This window comes from Sinocyclocheilus anshuiensis, unplaced genomic scaffold, assembly GCF_001515605.1.
Source record: "Sinocyclocheilus anshuiensis isolate Anshui unplaced genomic scaffold, SAMN03320099.WGS_v1.1 scaffold62, whole genome shotgun sequence".
Lineage (NCBI taxonomy): Eukaryota > Metazoa > Chordata > Actinopteri > Cypriniformes > Cyprinidae > Sinocyclocheilus > Sinocyclocheilus anshuiensis.
The window spans coordinates 99,297-108,156 of NW_015544180.1; positions in this window are offsets into that span (position 1 = coordinate 99,297).

The window sequence follows — 8,860 nt, forward strand, 5'->3', positions numbered from 1 at the left end:
GAAGGCTAGACTCGGAGCGTCCTTCGAAGGCCGTGTCGGCCGCATCCTTCGAAGGACCCGTCCTCCGAAGGATGCGGTCTTTGAAGTGGGACACAGCTATTATGTTTCTTTCACAGATTTGAACTCTCAACCCAACGGTAAGAAATGTTTCAGTTGTGATTGGGAGGGCTGTTCACAGACAGTGAATTGTTTTGGGAATGAGGATTGCTGCTTTACTGCATACGGTAAGAATTTAGTTATGAAAGAAGACACACAATTAAATACTTATTTTATATTTAGTTTTATTTGTTATTTGTGTTAGTAGACAGTTATCATTAGCATGTTTGACCTTCTGTATTGTAATGATTTTTTGTTTTTTTGGATACTTTAGTTTTTTTAGTTTATATCAGGGTTTTTTTTTTTAGTTATCTCCAGGAACATCGGTCCTGGAGAGCCGCAGCCCTGCAGAGTTTTGCTTCAACCCTAATCAAACACACCTGAACAAGCTAATCAAGGTCTGAAGGGTTACTAGGAAGCTACAGGCAGGTGAGTTTTAATTAGGGTTGGAGCTGAGCTCTGCAGGGCTGCGGCTCTCCAGGACCCCTGGTTTATATAATGATTCCAGACATGACAAGGCCACTTTAAATGTGTTGACGACTCAGGTTGCCTTGCATTGATGATTCAACTTCTGTTCTTATATTTTGTAACAGAAACTTTGCCATCAGTGATTATGAAAGGATGTGCATCTGAATTTGTATGTGAGCTGTCAGGACGGATGTTATGACCTATTTGCTGCATCCCAATGTGCCTACTTATACTACGCCCTTAAGTATGTACTCTTTTGGTGAAGAAAAAGTACATACTTTTGAGTGTGTAGTAGAACAGTAGGCAAGCTTCAGGACAAACTATCATGTCATATAATTGCGTCTTTATTGGACCACTCTGTCGCATAGTTGCACGCACCCTGTGACTGTAAACTGGCCTGTCAGTCATCTTGTCACAGTTAACATCCTCCACAATGAAATAAAACACAGATAACATTAAATAAATATTTTTAACAGGTTAAATGTTGATTATTAGTAACTCAAACCTATATCTAAACCTCTTTTCTTAACCGTTGGTCACGCACATCCACCATGTTTGTAGTTTTTTAAGGCTTTTTATTCGTGTTTGTAGTTCTGAACCGAATCCTTCGCCAAAGCGCAATGGATTGTGGGCAATATTAGCCTTTAGAGTGTGCATGGATCCACACTTCAAAAATCAACCTGAAATAGTAGACCATCCGGGGACTTCTGGCATACTCTTTTCAACATACTATGCTTTGGGACGCACTTATTCTAATCTCACATACTATTTAGGATGGATAGTATGAACATTGGGACGCAGGGAAAGTTATTGTGACATGTTGTGAGGGAAATCTGTGTAATGCTGCAGAGAGTGTCACTCAGAGCTTCCTGTTTCTCGGCTGTTCTCTGACATTCTACTTCCTGCTGCACTGAATTCAGATCACAGAACACAGCAGTCACATTACAATGCTCTTTTTTTTTTTTTTTTTTTTTTTAAAGCATGGAAATACACTGAACATTATTTCTTTTATAAGAGTTTAAGAGGTAAATTTGGGAGGTAAAAAAAAAAAAATCAGAATTAAAAAGGAAGAAACTTTTAACACCATGGTTTATCAGAGTGCTGAACATACTAAAATACAGATTTACAAGAAACATCATGTGTATTTGGGGACCTTTTGTCCCCATGACGTATATATAAACCACACACACACACACACACACACACACACACACACACACACATGTTAAATGTGTTGACGACTCAGGTTGCCTTGCATTGATGATTCAACTTCTGTTCTTATATTTTGTAACAGAAACTTTGCCATCAGTGATTATGAAAGGATGTGCATCTGAATTTGTATGTGAGCTGTCAGGACGGATGTTATGACCTATTTGCTGCATCCCAATGTGCCTACTTATACTACGCCCTTAAGTATGTACTCTTTTGGTGAAGAAAAAGTACATACTTTTGAGTGTGTAGTAGAACAGTAGGCAAGCTTCAGGACAAACTATCATGTCATATAATTGCGTCTTTATTGGACCACTCTGTCGCATAGTTGCACGCACCCTGTCACTGTAAACTGGCCTGTCAGTCATCTTGTCACAGTTAACATCCTCCACAATGAAATAAAACACAGATAACATTAAATAAATATTTTTAACAGGTTAAATGTTGATTATTAGTAACTCAAACCTATATCTAAACCTCTTTTCTTAACCGTTGGTCACGCACATCCACCATGTTTGTAGTTTTTTAAGGCTTTTTATTCGTGTTTGTAGTTCTGAACCGAATCCTTCGCCAAAGCGCGCAGGGAAAGTTAATGTGACATGTTGTGAGGGAAATCTGTGTAATGCTGCAGAGAGTGTCACTCAGAGCTTCCTGTTTCTCGGCTGTTCTCTGACATTCTACTTCCTGCTGCACTGAATTCAGATCACAGAACACAGCAGTCACATTACAATGCTCTTTTTTTTTTTTTTTTTTTTTTTAAAGCATGGAAATACACTGAACATTATTTCTTTTATAAGAGTTTAAGAGGTAAATTTGGGAGGTAAAAAAAAAAAAATCAGAATTAAAAAGGAAGAAACTTTTAACACCATGGTTTATCAGAGTGCTGAACATACTAAAATACAGATTTACAAGAAACATCATGTGTATTTGGGGACCTTTTGTCCCCATGACGTATATATAAACCACACACACACACACACACACACACACACACACACACACAACAAACTGTATTTTCTTTCCCCCTACACCTAAACCTACCCCTTACAGGAAACTTTCTGCATTTGTACAATTTAAAAAAAAAACTTTGTTTACTTTATTTTTATACCAGTTTTACAAATGAGGACATCCTCAAAGGGAGGTTTTTGGTGATTTTGTTAGGTTTTGCTCACTTCTGGGTGCCAATTTGTCCCCAAAATATGGTTAGGCACACACACACACACTCACAGGTATTCCTATCATTATGGTGACATGCCATAGGAGCAATGGGTTTTATATTGTACAAATATTCCATCCCCCTACACTAACCCTACTCTTAAGAAAATAGTTTTTTTCTCATAGAAAAAAAGGTCTCCCACAAGGACAAGGATTTCAGATATTACCTCAAAGGGAGGTTTTTGGAGATTTTGTCAGGTTTAGCTCACAAATTTGTCCCCAAAATATGGTTAAGTAGGTACACACACACACACAGTCACGATCCCTGCCTGTGTTTCCTTTCTATGGTTACTCATTAGTCTTTTGTCCTCTGGTCTGTATTTATACCCCTGTTGTTTTAGGCCTTATTTGTCTGTCATGGCTTTACTTTATGTAAGCTGTTGCGTGTTCCCTTGCCTCAGTTCTCTGCCTTGTTTTTGGTTCTAGTGGATTTATCTATTGTTTGTCTAATAAACATCCTCACGTCCTTGCCTGCACGTGACACACACACGAAAACATGGCTTTTTCAATCATGGTGGGGAATTTCCAATGATTACTACTGGTAGATAGTCTAACAGTTTTCAAACTGAGGGTCATGACCCATTTGTGGGTTGCAGAGTGAGAAAAGGTGGGTCACACAGATTCACTTGGTAGCAGCTAAATTTTCATTTTGATGAATGGCACACACACAAACAGTTTAGTCTTGTCCAGTTTAGTCTGCAGATTATTAGGGTCAGTGGCAGATCCTGGCATAGGTAATATAAGCAGCCACCTATAGGGTGACAATGCTCCGAGGGACAGCATGGGGCACCACCCACACTTTCAGACATGACCCTCTTCTCTTCTTAACAAAATACATAGCTAGAACTTTTGCTTCCATTGGTTAAAAAAAAAAAACCTAGCCAATTAATTTATATTAATAATATAGTATTAGTAATAATTATTAGTATTATAGTAATTTATAAAGTACATTATAAAATCAGTTTTTATGACAGATCTCAGTCTGTTGATGTGAGTATATTTCTGATGTTTTTCTTTTCTTTCCAGAAGTACACATTATATTAGACCTGAAGAGGATTTTTTTTTTCTTTTTAAAATATCATTCTCATTACTTTCTGGACACACCTCGTATGCTTATGTATTTCTTTACATAAACTAATTTGAATTATGATATAACATATTTACTTCATCATTCCTATTATTCAAAATGTTTTTATAGTTCTGACGACTTTTCGATTATCCTAAAGTGTGTAACAACTTGGTAGTCTTGTTTATTGGTAGTTTATTGAAGTGAACTAACAGCATTTAATGAGTTTGTGTTTTGATAATCAGATATTTGCTCATATTCATATCATATCTAGTTTTCAACGCTAGATTTGTTTGTGATTTAAATTCATATTTAGATGAATTAATCTAGTGAATCAAGACATGGTAGGAATCTGAACACTGTTGTCGATCTGTAATTGAATTTTGTTCATTTATAACCAAACAATCTTATGCATGGAAAGATTGTGTAATTGCATAATGTAGTGTACTGTCAGAGAATCAAGCATGACCATTATGTTTAAATGATGAACAAATCTTAAATTACTTGTATTTTTGTTGTGCTTAAATCATACTGTAGATCAAGAGCCTGAATGAGAGTAGCTGTGTTTGTAGATGAGCAGATACTGTTTATGAGATGTTTTAATCAGTGAATATATTTTAACGGCAGTACTCATATGTCATAGTCAGTCATAATGTCTTCAGTGTCTCCTCTAATTGAATGAATGAATAAGAATGCAAGTAGAATCCAGAGAATTGTTTATTTCCAGAGAGGAATTAAACATCTCATGTCTAATCAAACACGTGAATGAGCTCTTTAACCTCTAAGAGCAACACTATTTCATCATCTGTGTTGTTAACACCTCCATCATTATAATATTTAACATATATTTGGTTAGGCTGGACCTCAGTTTATCCTGTGATGTCATCACCAATGGTTTCCACTGAAGCTCCTCAAAGAAACATCAGCCAAGGTGGAGGGTTGATTTCTCATCCTGAGAGGGATTTTCAGATATCATAATAAAGATCTCATGCATAGTATAATTATAGAGAAAAGGAAGCAGATGTGGAATCTAAATGTTGAAGGTTTTTGAGATCAGACAATCATTCATATTTTAAACGATAATCCAGAGCCAAATAAGGCAGCAAATACTCGAACAACACGAGACACAGACAGGAAAGATGCGGAAGCTTTACCTTCTTCCAGCACTTTTCAGGAAGTGAATGTCTGATTCCCTGTTGTAGTGACTCTCTTCTCGATGTCTCCACAAAAGCATTAAAGAGTCAGCGATCAGAAACACTTTCAAGAAGCATTTTTGAGGTGGTCGTTTATGAACAGACCTTTCTGATTCTCGTGGTGATTTATTTTTGAAACCATCGTTCAGAAATTGAAAGTCAAGTTTAGATTGCTGGAAACTCAAACTCTTCTGTCTGGAGGACAAACAGCCTGTGTGTTCAGTGTGTATTTACTCACAAAAATACTTCAATCACACATTCAGATCCATCAGTGAAGCTGTTCCATCATATCAGGTCTCATGTTTCATATGTATATGCTCCATGTTATTTTGACAGCATTAAATAGGAAGTAAGAAAAACTACTACAAAATGGTCATAAGAATTCAATATCCTTTAATACATTTCCATTACCACTTACTATTTCCATTCTATTAACAAAGACATTTTCAAACACAGACCAAGGAACAGCGAAGAACAATAAAATGCTGATCAATACATGGTCCTCAGTTCTCATTATAAATAAGTGTTTTAATGAACAATATTCAACTTTCCACAGTGACTTTTAAAAGACTTGTGCAATGAGTAAAGGCTGCGAACATGAAACACGGATGTTTCTGATCATAAGATAAAACCGCATATTGTAATATTAAATAATGATATAATTTGCATCTTTTTTAAATAATGTGTGAAACCAAGGAAGACATTCCCACAACAACTACATGGTCCTATAAACAGCAGCAGGGCTTTATAGATAAAATCTATGGCAAACAGTTAATAACAGATTATTTTAAGATTTGAAAAATGTATGCTAATCTACAAACACGCAGATCAAATGTAATGCTTGTTGAAATGTTTTGGTTTCCAAAATCAGACAGAACAATATAATACAAAAATGTAATCTAAAAATACACAAGTACAATGTTAATGCAAAAAAAATAAAATAAATAAAAATAAATCCATATTAAACTGCTGTGATAAGGTATAACGGAACATTCATAGTGGCACTTTCACCAGTGTGTTATAGAAATTATGACATTATAATGTATGTGTGCTTCGTACCATTATTCTACCTCACTTCCTGAACACAAAAACGTTTTATAAGCCTCTCAAAACAAGATGATATTTATGTCTAAACCTCTCCCACACTCCCCCTACCCTTACATTTCAGACCACACGCTGAGAAAGTGTGTCTGCTCACTGTTGTAAAATCACTCATACAGACATTTCAATAGGATGTTATAGAATTGCACATATAATTTCTACAAGTATTTCTCCATTAATAAATTAAGAGTTCACAATTAATAAAAAAAAAAGAAAAAAAAAAAAAAGACTTGGGCGGATTGTAGGAGCCAACTGGCAACTGACTTTTGTTTTTGCTAACACAGTGCTCTAGATAAAATCTTGAAATCGTTCTGTTTTAGTACAAAATTCAATCTGTATGTGTGTGTGTGTGTTGTGCAGAGCAGAGCAGAGCAGAACAGAACCGAACCGAAGTAAAATCAGAGCAGCAGAAGTTTCTGTTTATCAGATCACAAACCTGTTGAACTGAATCAACTGAAGTCCTGAATTAGGGAGGTTGGAAAATCACTCATGTAGGCATTTCACTGGGATTTCATGGAATTTAGTTTATGAAATGTCAAATTATTTTATGATTAATAAGTTTTAGAAGTTTGTAGGAGTCAATTAGCAACTCGCTTTTGTGTTTTAAAAACACAATGTTCTTAATTTAAAAAAAAAGTCTTAAAACTGTTCTGTTTTAATAATAATTGTAATAATAATTTCAATGATAAAAAGTGAAATAATAAAAAAAAATATTGAGATCCACAATGTCCATGTGTACACTGGACCACTTTACCTGAGAGATATTGATTATCAGGTGTTGGCAGGGAAAGTAATCCCAACTCACCTCTTTAAGGTGATAATTGTGGAGAATGGGAATGGGACAGTAAGAGAGCCAGAATGCTATGTGATGCCCAATGAGGAATCACAAACTACAGACTTGAATGTCTACAGGGTGAACATTGGATATATAGAGTTAATCTCTGGGCTCAGGTTCTTAGAACGCAGACCCAATTTGGAAGCGATAGACAGAATAATAACAGTGAGATTGCAGGGAGAAGATCTGAATGAAATACCACGTTATGTTAATTTAGGAGTCAGAATACTATAACTGATCGTCAGTGTTGGGGAGTAACTAGTTACATGTAACAGAATTACGTAATTTAATACACAAAATAAATGTAACTGTAATCTGTTACAGTTACTGAGAAAAAAAATGTGTGATTAAATTACAGTTACTTATGAAAATGTTAATGATTACAAAGGGGGTTACATCTGAATATTTTCACACATGTACAGATTTGATTGATTTCTTTCCCAAATTGCATTGACTGCTGTAAAATATGAGGCAGCAATGTTTAAGGAGTTTAGGACACAGAATAGGACACATGCTTATTCGATAAGTGTTTTGTTTCCTATTTGGGTTTATTTTTTTAAGATTAACTGTTTTTCCCCCCCAAGGCATTGTTGCCAGTGTTTCCTGTTATAGCTATGCAAAGATTTGATTTCAAAAACAGTATCATAGCTATTAAACTATGTCTTGTAATGATTTTAAATCTGTATTTAACGATCTCAAAGTTACAAGAGGTGCTAAAGTCTGATTCTGTGGTGGCTGTGCTTTAAAATTTAATTTTTAAATTAAATCAAATGTACACTCTAAAAAATGCTGGGTTAAATACAACCCAGTGCTGGGTAAAATAGGGACAAACCCAGCAATTTGGCTGTTTTGACCCAGCGGTTGGGTTAAATGTTTAACCCGACCTTCTGGGTAGTAACCCAACCGCTGGGTCAAAACAACCCAATTGCTGGGTTTGTCCCTATTTTACCCAGCACTGGGTTGTATTTAACCCAGCATTTTTAGAGTGTACTCAGCTACATTAATAAAGTAATTCAAACAGTTACACTACTTATTACATTTTAAACAGGGTAACTTGTAATCTGTAACCTATTACATTTCCAAAGCAATCGTCCCAACATTGCTGATAATAACTTTCACTGATAATAAGCTGATTATCAGTAAAAAAAGATGGTGTTGTATGTGCTTATATATAGATGCACACCATTTAATTTCTTTCTCATGCTTTCTCATGTTTCGCATGACCTTAAAAACCTTTTGACTTGAGGGCTTATGATTAAATGCTTGAAAATAGTTCTGTAGACAATTATATAATGCTTATGCTTAACATATATTTATTTTTCTTCACAAAAACAAGACTTTTCTATTATTCTGGTGTAATCATAATAATAATAATTATGAATAGGTGTTATAAAATAATTGTTATTTTATTCATCGTTTGGCACCTTATTCTATTTCTGCTTCACTGATGATTGTAATGTTATATTTGGAGCTCATATTTCTTTTTCTTGTCATTATTTGTTTTGTATAATGATGCTTTGGCAATATTGTATGCAAACACAACCATGCCAATAAAGTACTTTACATTGGATTTAACTGAAATGTCATATTTTAAATAAAATGATCTATTGTCTTTGCAATTCCCTGTTTCAAATTTATATTATAGACCACAGTGAATCAGGATAAGGCATAGCATTT